A 15,989-nucleotide genomic window follows, 5' to 3' on the forward strand; every position below is an offset into this window, starting at 1 on the left:
TCTAGATGACACGCGCCAGCCGGAGAATCTAGCTACCCCTAGCAGAGGAAAACAAAGACCTTTCTTGCCTCCAGAGAAGGGGACCCCAAAGCTGGATAGAAGCCCCCCACAAATAATAACGGTGAGGTAAGAGGAAATGACAAACACAGAAATGAACCAGGTTTAGCACAGAGAGGCCCGCTTACTGATAGCAGAATAAAGAAAGGTAACTTATATGGTCAACAAAAACCCTATCAAAATCCACACTGGAAATTCAAGAACCCCCGAACCGTCTAACGGTCCGGGGGGAGAACACCAGCCCCCTAGAGCTTCCAGCAAAGGTCAGGATATAGTTTAGGAACAAGCTGGACAAAAATACAAAACCAAAACAAATAGCAAAAAGCAAAAGGCAGACTTAGCTGATATAACTGGAACCAGGATCAGTAGACAAGAGCACAGCAGACTAGCTCTGATAACTACGTTGCCAGGCATAGAACTGAAGGTCCAGGGAGCTTATATAGCAACACCCCTAACTAACGACCCAGGTGCGGATAAAAGGAATGACAGAAAAACCAGAGTCAAAAAACTAGTAACCACTAGAGGGAGCAAAAAGCAAATTCACAACAGTACCCCCCCCCTTAGTGAGGGGTCACCGAACCCTCACCACGACCACCAGGGCGATCAGGATGAGCGGCATGAAAGGCACGAACTAAATCGGCCGCATGAACATCAGAGGCGACCACCCAGGAATTATCCTCCTGACCATAGCCCTTCCACTTGACCAGGTACTAAAGCCTCCGCCTGGAGAGGCGAGAATCCAAGATCTTCTCCACCACGTACTCCAACTCGCCCTCAACCAACACCGGAGCAGGAGGCTCAGCAGAAGGAACTACAGGCACAATGTACCGCCGCAACAAGGACCTATGAAATACATTGTGAATAGCAAACGACACAGGAAGATCCAGACGAAAAGATACAGGATTAAGGATTTCCAATATCTTGTAAGGCCCAATAAAACGAGGTTTAAATTTGGGAGAGGAGACCTTCATAGGAACAAAGCGGGAAGAAAGCCATACCAAATCCCCAACGCGTAGTCGGGGACCCACACCGCGGCGGCGGTTGGCAAAGCGCTGAGCCCTCTCCTGTGACAACTTCAAGTTGTCCACCACATGATTCCAGATCCGCTGCAACCTATCCACCACAGAATCCACCCCAGGACAGTCAGAAGGCTCCACATGACCCGAAGAAAAGCGAGGATGGAAACCAGAGTTGCAGAAAAAAGGCGAAACCAAGGTGGCGGAACTAGCCCGATTATTAAGGGCAAACTCAGCCAACGGCAAGAATGTCACCCAATCGTCCTGATCAGCAGAGACAAAACACCTCAAATAAGCCTCCAAAGTCTGATTGGTTCGCTCCGTCTGTCCATTAGTCTGAGGATGGAAAGCAGACGAAAACGACAAATCAATGCCCATCCTACTACAAAAGGATCGCCAGAACCTGGAAACGAACTGGGATCCTCTGTCTGACACAATATTCTCAGGGATGCCGTGCAAACGAACCACGTTCTGGAAAAACACAGGAACCAGATCGGAAGAGGAAGGCAGCTTAGGCAAAGGAACCAAATGGACCATCTTGGAGAAGCGATCACATATCACCCAGATAACGGACATGCCCTGAGATAGCGGAAGATCAGAAATGAAATCCATGGAGATATGTGTCCAAGGTCTCTTCGGGACAGGCAAGGGCAAGAGCAAACCGCTGGCACGAGAACAGCAAGGCTTGGCTCGAGCACAAGTCCCACAGGACTGCACAAATGACCGCACATCCCTTGACAAGGAAGGCCACCAAAAGGACCTGGCCACCAGATCTCTGGTGCCAAAAATTCCCGGGTGACCTGCCAACACCGAGGATTGAACCTCGGAAATGACTCTGCTAGTCCACTTATCCGGGACAAACAGTCTGTCAGGTGGACAAGACTCAGGCCTATCAGCCTGAAATCTCTGCAACACACGTCGCAGATCCGGAGAAATAGCTGACAAGATAACTCCATCTTTAAGAATACCAACAGGATCAGCGACTTCAGGAGCATCAGGCACAAAGCTCCTAGAAAGAGCATCGGCCTTCACATTCTTTGAACCTGGTAAATACGAGACAACAAAATCAAAGCGGGAGAAAAACAATGACCAGCGGGCCTGTCTCGGATTAAGGCGTTTAGCAGACTCGAGATACATCAGATTTTTGTGATCAGTCAAGACCACCACACGATGCTTAGCACCCTCGAGCCAATGACGCCACTCCTCAAATGCCCATTTCATGGCCAACAACTCCCGATTGCCCACATCATAATTTCGCTCGGCAGGCGAAAACTTCCTAGAGAAAAAGGCACAAGGTTTCATAACAGAGCAACCAGGGCCTCTCTGCGACAAAACGGCCCCTGCTCCAATCTCTGAAGCATCCACCTCAACCTGAAAGGGAAGTGAGACATCGGGCTGGCACAAAACAGGCGCCGAAGTAAACCGGCGTTTCAACTCCTGGAAAGCCTCCACAGCAGCAGGAGCCCAGTTAGCTACATCGGAGCCCTTCTTGGTCATATCCGTCAAAGGTTTCACAATGCTAGAAAAATTAGCGATAAAACGACGGTAGAAGTTAGCGAAACCCAAGAACTTCTGAAGACTCTTAACTGACGAGGGCTGAGTCCAATCAAGAATAGCTCGGACCTTGACTGGGTCCATCTCCACAGCAGAAGGGGAAAAAATGAACCCCAAAAAGGGAACCTTCTGTACACCAAAGAGACATTTTGAGCCCTTGACAAATAACGAATTTTCACGCAAAATTTTAAAGACCAACCTGACCTGCTCCACATGCGAATCCCAATTCTCAGAAAAAACCAAAATATCATCCAGATAAACAATCAAAAATTTATCCAGATACTTCCGGAAAATGTCATGCATAAAGGACTGAAAAACTGAAGGCGCATTGGAGAGCCCAAAAGGCATCACCAAGTACTCAAAATGACCTTCGGGCGTATTGAATGCGGTTTTCCATTCATCACCTTGCTTAATGCGCACAAGGTTGTACGCACCACAAAGGTCTATCTTGGTGAACCACTTGGCACCTTTAATCCGGGCAAACAAGTCAGACAACAGCGGTAAAGGATACTGAAATTTGACAGTGATCTTATTTAAAAGCCGATAATCAATACAAGGCCTCAAAGATCCGTCCTTTTTTGCCACAAAAAAGAATCCCGCACCAAGAGGGGAAGAAGACGGACGAATATGTCCTTTCTCCAGAGACTCCTTGATATATGAACGCATAGCGGTATGTTCAGGTACCGACAGATTAAACAGTCTTCCCTTAGGAAATTTACTGCCTGGGATCAAATCTATAGCACAGTCACAGTCCCTATGAGGAGGCAGTGCACTGGACTCAGACTCACTGAAGACATCCTGATAATCAGACAAATACTCAGGAACTTCCGAAGGCGTAGAAGAAGCAATAGACACAGGCAGGGAATCCCCATGAATACCACAACAGCCCCAACTTGAGACTGACATAGCCTTCCAGTCCAGGACTGGATTATGGGTCTGTAACCATGGCAGCCCTAAAACAACCAAATCATGCATTTTATGTAAAACCAGGAAACGTATCACCTCGCGGTGTTCAGGAGTCATGCACATGGTAACCTGTGTCCAATACTGCGGTTTATTTGCTGCCAATGGCGTAGCATCAATACCCCTAAGAGGAATAGGATTTACTAATGGTTCAAGAGTAAAACCACAGCGCTTAGCAAATGACAGATCCATAAGACTCAGGGCAGCACCTGAATCTACAAACGCCATGACAGGATAAGACGACAGTGAGCAAATCAAAGTTACAGACAGAATAAATTTAGGTTGCAAATTACCAACGGTGACAGGACTAACAACCTTAGCTATACGTTTAGAGCATGCTGAGATAACATGTGTGGAATCACCACAGTAGTAGCACAAGCCATTCCGGCGTCTATGAATTTTCCGCTCATTTCTAGTCAGGATTCTATCACATTGCATTAAATCAGGTGTCTGTTCAGACAACACCATGAGGGAATTTGCGGTTTTTCTATCATATTGCACCGAATTAGGTGTCTGTTCAGACAACACCATGAGGGAATTTGCGGTTTTGCGCTCCCGCAACCGCCGGTCAATTTGAATAGCCAGTGCCATAGTATCATTCAGACCTGTGGGAATGGGAAAACCCACCATAACATTCTTAATGGCTTCAGAAAGGCCATTTCTAAAATTAGCGGCCAGTGCACACTCGTTCCAATGTGTCAGCACGGACCATTTCCGAAATTTTTGGCAATACACTTCAGCCTCGTCCTGCCCCTGAGACATAGCCAGCAAGGCCTTTTCTGCCTGAATCTCAAGATTGGGTTCCTCATAAAGTAAACCGAGCGCCAGAAAAAACGCATCAATATCAGCCAATGCCGGATCTCCTGGCGCCAGCGAAAAAGCCCAATCCTGAGGGTCGCCCCGTAAGAACGAAATAACAATTTTTACTTGCTGAGCAGAGTCTCCAGATGAACAGGGTCTCAGGGACAAAAACAATTTACAATTATTCATGAAATTCCTAAACTTAAACCTGTCTCCGGAAAACAGTTCAGGAATCGGTATTTTAGGTTCTGACCTAGGATTTCTGATAACATAGTCTTGTATGCCCTGCACACGAGTAGCCAGCTGGTCCACACTTGTAATCAAGGTCTGGACATTCATGTCTGCAGCAAGCATAGCCACTCTGAGGTAAAGGGGAAGAAGAAAAAAAAAACTCAGAATCTTCTTTCTTATAATCCCTCTTCTGCAATGCATTAAACATTTAATACTGGCCTGGCAAACTGTTATGACCCCAATGGCGAGGGTCTCAGAGGAACGTGGAAGTCTGCAGAATACAAAAATCCAGCTCATAGGGCAGTGGTAACTGGGTTGACCATATATCTACTCCTAACGCCAACACTAGCAGTAGCCGGGGATCATTCCTACGTTGATTCTAGATGACACGCGCCAGCCGGAGAATCTAGCTACCCCTAGCAGAGGAAAACAAAGACCTTTCTTGCCTCCAGAGAAGGGGACCCCAAAGCTGGATAGAAGCCCCCCACAAATAATAACGGTGAGGTAAGAGGAAATGACAAACACAGAAATGAACCAGGTTTAGCACAGAGAGGCCCGCTTACTGATAGCAGAATAAAGAAAGGTAACTTATATGGTCAACAAAAACCCTATCAAAATCCACACTGGAAATTCAAGAACCCCCGAACCGTCTAACGGTCCGGGGGGAGAACACCAGCCCCCTAGAGCTTCCAGCAAAGGTCAGGATATAGTTTAGGAACAAGCTGGACAAAAATACAAAACCAAAACAAATAGCAAAAAGCAAAAGGCAGACTTAGCTGATATAACTGGAACCAGGATCAGTAGACAAGAGCACAGCAGACTAGCTCTGATAACTACGTTGCCAGGCATAGAACTGAAGGTCCAGGGAGCTTATATAGCAACACCCCTAACTAACGACCCAGGTGCGGATAAAAGGAATGACAGAAAAACCAGAGTCAAAAAACTAGTAACCACTAGAGGGAGCAAAAAGCAAATTCACAACAGTAGGATGTTGCCTCGGTCTTACAGCACGACTCCTACTGGTATTCTCCTTCTTGCTTTGATCTCGTTTCTCACTCAGCACAATATATCTCGCTTCTGATCCTTTCTTAGGGCACCGCCGCTATGCTGAGTAGGCACGGTCCCGTGACGTTCTTTCTTGTTGCCAGGCCTCTGTCAGGGTCCCAAACCTGACAGGGACCCTACCGAATCTTCCCCACAAGACCCCCTGCCACAAGGTGTTGCCTGGTTCCAACCCAGTCAGCTTTCTGAACTAACTTCCTGCCTGACCCCCAGTTTACCCACACGGTGAGGAGTGGCCTAATAAATAGCACCCTTAGCTCCCCCTGGAGGCCCGACTGTGAAATGTATTGGTGTATGTGATACCTGGTCAGATGAACTCCTTCAGTGCCATCAGACGTACCATAGCCCCCTTTAGCGGCGGAGCCACAGTACTGCAACGACCAGGACTCTGGGGCGCTGCACTCCCCCCCGGTTAAATCCAGTACTCCGGGACTGGGAAGAAAACAACAATACATGTCAGCAAAAAGACATACAATTTTTGTGAGTGCAATAACAATAAGCATACTTGAACAGAGCTTCCCTTTATGGGAGGTGAGAACACTTGAACGTTACAAACATGGTTAAATACCTTTAATTAACTTTACTATAAATAACTTTTCTTACCCAACCGGGTATTCTACTTAGTGCAAATTTTTGAACAATAATTTAACATTGCCTTTAAGGATGTACACTCTAAATCCACTAAAGACCTTCTTATAACACATTATAAGGCTTAAGCAACTGTGCTACATTCTCCTACTTTATTTCTGCAGGACCGCCTGTCCTAACGGCTCCAGACCTACTGCCTCTCCTTTCTATGCAGGACCGCCCTGTTCAGTCCGGGCCTACTCCCCTTCCACCACTATACACAGTATAGAAAATAACATTTTTCCTTCAGTTCAAAACTACTGAGCCTTCTCTGTATGGCTCCAAGGAGGACTCACCAACTAACCCCGTCCGGGTTCACTCCCTGTCCTCATCCTTTCATCAACATTACCAACCATTTCTCACAATTAACTAGTTAGTTACATTTAACGTTTTCATATCAGCATTATTACTTTCTTTCAAGACATCATTATCACTTTACTGTTTTAAGACAGTATTACTCATAAGTGCACAGGTAAACATCCCCTTTAAGAGGGGACCAAGTCTTTATGAGGTAGCGCAGCTTCTTCAGCTACCAGTCCGTACACCGTAAGGACTCCGGTACAAGTTCCAATAACCGTATCTTCGCAAAGAGTCCGTCTTTTATATAAAACCAGTAGAGAGCACCTTTAAGAAGGTGCAGCTATGTACAAGGAGTTTGTATCATGCATTGTTCATGATTCAGCAGTTTCTTAGTAATGGAGCAAAAAGTAGAAAAACAAACAAAGAGCAATAGGGATCCCGGGTCAACAAAGGGATCCCTTTAAGAGTTAACCCTGGACGGGTTTGAGCAGCAACATAGCAGAACACAAACAGTTTGAAGAACTATTTACATGTTATGCAGACTTTTTAGATCTTACTCTTGTGGTGCAGAAGGTGGTTTCTGATCCCCGACCGATGCAGCACCTGTGCTGGTAGTTGGTCTCTCAGATGCCGTCAGATCAACCGGTGTCTGGATTTGAAGGCTAATCCTGCTTGCAAGTTCAGCAGCCGCTACAAGGCGTACGGTGGTGACAGTAACAAGATCTGGCAAATCTGGAGCAGTCATGATCGGGGCAACAGGTGACGCTCCCTCAGGCTCACACCGGCGAACGTTCCGAGCGCACCATCCTTGTGCATTCCGGTGGCGAGTGTAGGTCACCTGATCCCCCCTTTGCAATGGGTCACCATCTCGACTGCAGCAGGGAGTTTTTACGTTGTAACTAGTAACAAAGACATCAGTTGGTAGTCCCGGTTCCTGTATGGAGCCCCATCCCCTCTTCGGGTGGTAGGCCAGCACGGTTCCCCGCTTTACCACGTCTTTCCTGCCGTGCACAGACTTTCTACGTTGTGTATCATGTTGTTCAGTCTTGTCTCAATCTTTCCAGTGTTGGATTAGACATTGCTTATACTGTTCCCAGGTAAGTACCGCAAGGGTGAGGCTCTCCCCCGGAGCTCCATATGGCTCGTTCCAGGGGGTGTCCCACCGGAGGATCACCCCGTCCGAGCCTACATCTATGGTTTCCCCCATCTTGGTCGGTAGTGGAGGTACCAGCTTCCCCATCACGTTGGGGGTGAGGACTACCCGCTCCACTGAGAGGAAACGGTTATTGTTGCTGGGGTGAGGAGCGGTCACCAGAGCGGGATCGGTCAGGGGAGCCGGATCGGTCGGGAGAGCAGAATCGGCCGGGGGAGTAGGGGTGCTGTCCATACCTGCGCCTGATGTGATTCCACCGATGTCGATCTGTTCCGTTGACGAGGACACTGGAATCGGCTGCAGCCCGGACCGCGGCTCTCCCGGAATCACCTCTTGATGTGGCTCCGCCCTCCATGGTTCCGTGGCTGGGATAGGTAGGCTCGGCTCCTCTACTGGCGGCTCCAAGGAGTTCAGGTCCTTCACCGGCGGTGGACGCGAGTCCGCCTCTGATGGGTGAGGGCAGGTCGGGATCACCTCGCCGTTGCTTGGGCACTTGCTGCTCATCGTCGCTGTCGGGCATCCGGCGGCAACGCATGCACCTGGCTCCGCCATTTCTCCGAGGTCGGGCTCCTTCTTCACCTAGTTCCCGCTGTTGCAAATCAGGGGGCGGTTCTCCTCTGCTGCTGGGTAGGTCATCCTCTCGCAGCAGGAGTCGGAGGGGGCGGTCGCTACTTCTGGCGCCGCTTTGGTAGTCTCCTCCCATGGCACGTCCTTCTTCTTCCTCCGCGCTCCCTGGAACGCTGCAATGGCGGCGACTTTTGGCAGGAACTTTTGGCGGTAAATGGCAACACACAGTCTTTGCAATAAAGTACAGTCCAAGCACAGTAAATCACAGTTCCAAGGCACACATGACCTGATTCTTCAGGCTTAAGTAGATCCTGTTCGTGACGCCAAGTTGCAGCGCCCCCACTGCCGCAAGGCCTCTGAGTCTCTGCTCTGGGGTTGTCACGGTGGCTAGACTCGGTTCCGTGACCCTGCTGAGGGGCGTACAGTGATAGATGTAGATAGTGGTGGTGGTGCGGTGCAGTAAATAACGAGGACACCAGGTTACAGTCTCTTTACCTCTTTACTGAAGGTCTCTGGGTCCTCAGTCCGGAATACGGTTCACCAGGCTGCGCAAGTCCGGCCGGTCCGATGGCACCTCCAGAGTTCTCCTTGCAGGTGGAAATCTGTGCCTTGCTGCTAGCGCTATGTGTTGTGGTCCTCCCCTGCTGTGCTTACGGGATAGTCCCCACAACTGTTGTGTCTGTTTCTTGTGTTCCCTCACAACAACTCAATTAGATGATGTTCTGCTAATCCTCCGTCCCTCCCTGTGTTATGGTTGGGACGCACCCGTATGACGGGTAGGCTCGGAGCTCTTCCGGGACCCTAGAGTCGCCCCTCTCCACAGGTTGCCCCCCAAGTCTGCATAGGTGATTTAGGTGAGACAGCCCGCCTGTGACGGACTGTCCTGCCGTTGGTTTGAAGTATTGCTTGGAGCTAGATATATGAATACTTCCTCGGCGTTCCGGCCGCCGGTTGTGCGCCTCAGTAGGATGTTGCCTCGGTCTTACAGCATGACTCCTACTGGTATTCTCCTTCTTGCTTTGATCTCGTTTCTCACTCAGCACAATATATCTCGCTTCTGATCCTTTCTTAGGGCACCGCCGCTATGCTGAGTAGGCACGGTCCCGTGACGTTCTTTCTTGTTGCCAGGCCTCTGTCAGGGTCCCAAACCTGACAGGGACCCTACCAAATCTTCCCCACAAGACCCCCTGCCACAAGGTGTTGCCTGGTTCCAACCCAGTCAGCTTTCTGAACTAACTTCCTGCCTGACCCCCAGTTTACCCACACGGTGAGGAGTGGCCTAATAAATAGCACCCTTAGCTCCCCCTGGAGGCCCGACTGTGAAATGGATTGGTGTATGTGATACCTGGTCAGATGAACTCCTTCAGTGCCATCAGACGTACCATAGCCCCCTTTAGCGGCGGAGCCACAGTACTGCAACGACCAGGACTCTGGGGCGCTGCAAATACATTTAGGAGGCCTATAGGGCACATAGAATATAAAAAACATAGAGTAGGACTGCCCCATTATGAGAATGCCTTGATGTGGCGGGGTGGCTCAAAGAATTGATCAATTGTTTGCTAAATGTCTCATTTTGAAATACAGTTAGAAATCAGTATGTGCATGTGCACTTTATGTATTGCGTTCTGACCATAAGCAGCGCTGGCTTCTCCCCTCTTTTTCTTTGATATTGGTATCTGGCTGACCACCACTGTTGTTGTGCACGCTGGGTTATGTACACCATTCTTTCTGTGTTCACTGTGATTGATAGGCTGCTGTACACACATACAGCAGCCCTGCCCTGCCCTGCCCTAGGCTCTGTTTAATTGTGCACCTGTGTCTCAGCGCTGGCTTCTCCCCTCTTTTGCCTCAACTAATATAGTCCTTCATCACTAGTGTCCAGCACTATGTACACACTGGCTCAAGCCTAGAAACGATCAATGCATTTCGACCTTAAGTTTTAGTCATGATCTACATTTTAGGCAAGATGTTCACAGTTAAATAGTGTTCTCAAAGGATTTTATCGGAGGCTGTCTGCATATGATTAATCCCACCTCCCCAAATAATGTGGACACATATGTTGAAAAGAAAAAACACACATTTAAAGTCAACATTAACGTCTTCAGAATATAAAATATATATTTAGAGAGATGCAAACATATTTCTAATAGCAAAGACAATTAATATTGAGTGATTAAATCATTTCTCACATTCAGACCATGTGGAACTCTGGTGTCTAAGATAGACAAAGATATGAATCCAATAAGATTCTCTATTTAGCAATTTCTTTTTATGATTTCCTCCTCTATGGGGTTTATAGACTTTTTCTAAGCCATAGAATTTGAAATAAAGTGTACTACCCTTGTGTTCTTTGGCAAAATGTTTCAATGCTGCTGAGATTCCCACAGCTGCAGTATTAGCAGCATCAGAAAGGTGTCGGTGAATGCGAGTTTTCAAAGGACAGGTTGTACATCCCATGTATTGTAATTTGCATTTGATATACTCAATAACATACACCACATAAGCAGTGTTGCAATTAATGTAAACTTTAATTTGATGAGTAGATGAATGATAGATAGAGAAAAATTATTTTGTTTTAAACGCACGTTCACATGTTATGCAACGGTTCGCTCCAAATTTTAAAAACCCAGTTCAATCTAACCATTATTTATCTTTCGATATATTGTCTGTTTGACTGGAAAATAAGCTTGGAGATAAAATAGATCCCAAAGTGAGTGCTCGTTTGGCCACAAAACGAATATTGTTTTTCTAAATTTGTCTGAGTTTGGTATCTTGATTTAACATCGGTATATATTTTTTATAATATTAACAATTTCCTGATATATGTAGGCTGTAATTAGTAGAGAATGTGATACCAACATTATTTTGAGACTTGTTTCTATTTTTATCTACCAGTAACTCTTCTCTATTTGTACCAGAAACAATATTTTGTGCCTTTTTGAGTGACCATGTAGGATAACCCCTTTTTTTCAATCTAGAGCAGGTTTTTTCTGATTCTATATTGGGGCCATGTGCACACGTTCAGTATTTTTCACGTTTTTTTAGCGTTTTTTCGCTATAAAAACGTGATAAAAACGCGAAAAAAACGCTAACATATGCCTCCCATTATGTTCAGTGTATTCCGCATTTTTTGTGCAAATGTAGCCTTTTTTTCCGCGAAAAAATCGCATCGCGGAAAAAAAAGCAACATGTTCATTAAAATGCGGAATTGCAGGGGATTCCGCACACCTAGGAGTGCATTGATCTGCTTACCTCCCGCACGGGGCTGTGCACACCATGCGGGAAGTAAGCAGATTATGTGCGGTTGGTACCCAGGGTGGAGGAGAGGAGACTCTCCTCCATGGACTGGGCACCATATAATTGGTCAAAAAAAAGGAATTAAAATAAAAAATAGTCATATACTCACCTTCGATGTCTTCCCGCCTCTCCGCTGCATGCTGCCGCTTCAGTTTCTATAGCTGGTGTGCGGTGAAGGACCTGCAATGATGTCGCGGTCTTGTGATTGGTCGAGACCGGTCATGTGACCGCTCACGTGACCGCGACGTCATGGAAGGTCCTGAACCACACCGGCATCTATAGGAACGGACGCCTGCAGGTGAGTATAACCATTTTTTTTATTTTTTTTATTATTTTTAAACATTCTATCTTTTATTATAGATGCTGCATAGGCAGCATCTATAGTAAAAAGATGGTCACACTTGTCAAACGCTATGTTTGACAAGTGTGACCAACCTGTCAGTCAGTTTTCCAAGCGATGCTACAGATCGCTTGGAAAACTTTAGCATTCTGCAAGCTAATTACGCTTGCAGAATGCTAAAAAGACGTGAAAAAAATGGAAAAAGAGCGCAAAAAAAAAAAAGTGGATTTCTTGCAGAAAATTTCCGGTTTTCTTCAGGAAATTTCTGCAAGAAATCCAGACGTGTGCACATACCCTGAATGTATGTTCTGAAGAACAATTATGTTTAATCCTGATTAATTCTCCATATGGGATATCATTGATAATATGTGAAGGATGGCATGATGTAGCTGTAAGTATAGAATTGCTCGCTGTTCGTTTTCTGTATGGGGATATAACTACCTTTTTGTTACTAGTATCTCCTGTAAGGTGTAAATCAAGAAAATTGATGCTAGTTGGATGATTTATAGAAGTAAATTTCAAATTAAAATTATTATTGTTGATATGTTCGGTGAATGCAACGGCCTCCTCCTGTGTGCCCCCCATATGAGGAGGAGGTCGTTGATAAAACGGCCATACCATACAATATTGTGGCTATGAATGTTGTCATCATAATAAATGTAACGTTCTTCCCAATGGGACATTACGATACTTGCTAAGAAGGGGAAAATTTTGCTCCCATGCTCACTCCATTCAACTGAAGAAAATATTTATTGTCAAAAGAAAAATAATTTTGATGTAAATGAAACTATACTGCAGAAATAATAAAATCCTTAGTTTCTACATCATAATTGCTGAACATATCTAGATGATAAGATAGGCTAGATATCGCCACTGAATGTGGAATGGAGGGGTATAATCCTATCAGATCACAGGAAAACCATGAAAAGTTTTTTCTCCAAGTAAATTCATTGAAGATTGTAGTTATGTATTTGGTATCTCTTACATAGCTTGGAATTTCTTGTACTAGCGGTTGAAGATGATAATCCACCTACTCCCCTAATTTTTCACCCAAAGAGCCAATTCCTGCAACAATTGGTCTTAGGGGAGAGAGAAAACAATCTTTAGGTATTTTTGAGAATGAGTGGTATATAACTTGATGTTTGTTGTACACATATTCTGCTATTTTCTTATTTATGGCTCCAGTGTGCAATCCTTCTTGTATAAGATGATACAAAATGTTGTTATATTCCAATGTTGGATCTGCATTCAGTTCTTTGTACACGTCTTCATTAGTGTTGAGCATTCTGATACTGCAAATATCGGGTATCGGCCGATATTTGCTGTATCAGAATTCCAATACCGAGTTCCGATATTTTTGCGATATCGGAAATCGGAATCGGAAGTGTGCGGTGCGTATGATTCCCAGGGTCTGGAGGAGAGGAGACTCTCCTTCAGGCCCTGGGATCCATATTCATGTAAAAAATAAATAATAAAAATAAAAAATATTGATATACTCACCCCTCCAGCGGAACCTGGCGCTTAGCGGTGACTCCGTTCCTAAGAATGCAGGGAGTGAATGACCTTCAATGACGTTGTGGCTTGTGATTGGTCGCGTGAGCGGTCATATGAGCGGTAACGTGACCAATCACAAGCCACGACGTCATCTAAGGTCCTTCACTCTGCATTCTTAGGGAACGGAGGCAGATGCTTGGACCGGTGAGAGCCGGGGCCGTCAGAGGGGTGAGTATATCAATATTTTTTATTTTTATTCTTTATTTTATACATGAATATGGATCCCAGGGCCTGAAGGAGAGTTTCCTCTCCTTCAGACCCTGGGAACCATTCTGATATTTTGTGTCCCATTGATATGCATTGGTATCGGGTATCGGTATCGGCGATATCCGATATTTTTTGGGTATCAGCCGATCCAATCCGATACCGATACCTTTGCATATCGGAAGGTATCGCTCAACACTAGTCTTCATTCTTCAAGTCCATAAAATTCAGTTTTTTATATAATCCTGCATTCAGTAGAACAATAGTGCTGCCCTTGTCTGCTCTCCGTACCAGGAGATCATGATTGTTTTTGATGACTAAAGCAATTGTTACCATCCACCTCTCGTGTCTCCCCTTTTCCTCATAGTTTGTAAGCTTGCGAGCAGGGCCCTCATTCCTCCTGGTATCTGTTTTGAACTGTGATTTCTGTTATGCTGTTATGTCTATTGTCTGTACAAGTCCCCTCTATAATTTGTAAAGCGCTGCGGAATATGTTGGCGCTATATAAATAAAAATTATTATTATTATTATTATTATTTTCTGAACATCTTTCTGCATATGTTAGATTAAAGTTTTTACTAGCTGAATTTATTTTTCTTTTATTTAACTCAATGAGATCCTTCTCTATGAGGTCTTGAAATTGATCTAATACTGCTGGTCTCGATTGTAAAGGAAAAAAGTAGGGATTACCCATAGAAAAACCGTCATTTAGAAAAATAGTCTCTTTCATAGTCTCATTTTTCAAAAGTTTTAAATTTAATAACACTTTTTGTTCCTCAAAAGATTTAAATGTAATTTGAAAATATGCCTGATTATCTTAACCACATGTAGGTTCTGCAGGATGTGAGGTGAAAAAATGACATTTGATGGTGAGATTTTGTGCTAGTTTAACAGTTTAACATCAAATGGATTTGCTGGTGAAAAACCCAGCCTTTGCTTAGGACTGAGGACTTGAAGTTATTAAGTTATTAAGGTTGAAGGAAGACTTTAAGTCCATCTAGTTCAACCCATAGCCTAACCTAACATGCCCTAACATGTTGATCCAGAGGAAGGCAAAAAAAACAATGTGGCAAACAGTAAGCTCTAGGGTTGAGCGAAACGGGTCGGCCATTTTCAGAAGTCGCTGACTTTTGGCAAAGTCGGGTTTCATGAAACCCGACCCGACCCCTGTGTGCGGTCGGCCATGAGGTCGGCGATCTTCTGAATCTGGGATCGGAATTCCGATACCGAGTTCCGATATGTTTGCGATATCGGGAATCGGTATCGGAATCCATATTTAAGTGTAAAATAAAGAATCAAAATAAAAAATATTGATATACTCACCCTCTGACGCGCCCTGGTACTAACCGGCAGCCTTCCTTCCTAAGAATCAGCGCGTGAATGGCCTGCGGTGACGTCACGGCTTGTGATTGGTCGCGTGGCGGTCACATGGGCCGTCGCGACCAATCACAAAGCCGTGACATCATCTTAAGGTCCTTCACGCGCTGATTCTTAGGAAGGAAGGCTGCCGGAAAGAAGCCGAGGGTGAGTATATACCTAATAGGAATATACTCACCCTCGGACGCGCCCTGCTTCTTTCCGGCAGCCTTCCTTCCTAAGAATCAGCGCGTGAAGGACCTTAAGATGACGTCATGGCTTTGTGATTGGTCGCGACGGCCCATGTGACCGGCACGCGACCAATCACAAGCCGCGGACGTCATTCTCAGGTCCTAAATTCCTAGAATTTAATTTAGAATTCTAGGAATTTAGGACCTGAGAATGACGTCCGCGGCTTGTGATTGGTCGAGTGGCGGTCACATGGGCCGTCGCGACCAATTACAAAGCCGTGACGTCACGGAAGGCCCTGGACGCGCTCATTTTAACCAAAGCAGGCCGCCGGTTCCCTCGGTAAGTTGCAGGGGCCGCCGGACAGGTGAGTATATCAATATTTTTTATTTTAATTCTTTTTTTTACAATTAAATATGGATCCCAGGGCCTGAAGGAGAGTTTCCTCTCCTTCAGACCCTGGGAACCATAGTATCCCATTGCAGTGCATTGGGTTTCGGGTCTCGGCCGACCCCGACCCCGACTTTTTTATAGGATCGGCCGATTTCACTCGACCCGACTTTTGAGAAAGTCGGGTTTCGTGAAACCCGACCCGATCCTATAAAAGTTAAGGTTGCTCAACGCTAGTAAGCTCCACATTGAGGAAAAAATTCCTTCCCGACTCCACATACGGCAATCCGACTAGTTCCTTGGATCAATGCCCTATCAAGGAATCTAG

The sequence above is a fragment of the Ranitomeya variabilis genome, chromosome 7 (assembly GCF_051348905.1).
Source record: "Ranitomeya variabilis isolate aRanVar5 chromosome 7, aRanVar5.hap1, whole genome shotgun sequence".
Lineage (NCBI taxonomy): Eukaryota > Metazoa > Chordata > Amphibia > Anura > Dendrobatidae > Ranitomeya > Ranitomeya variabilis.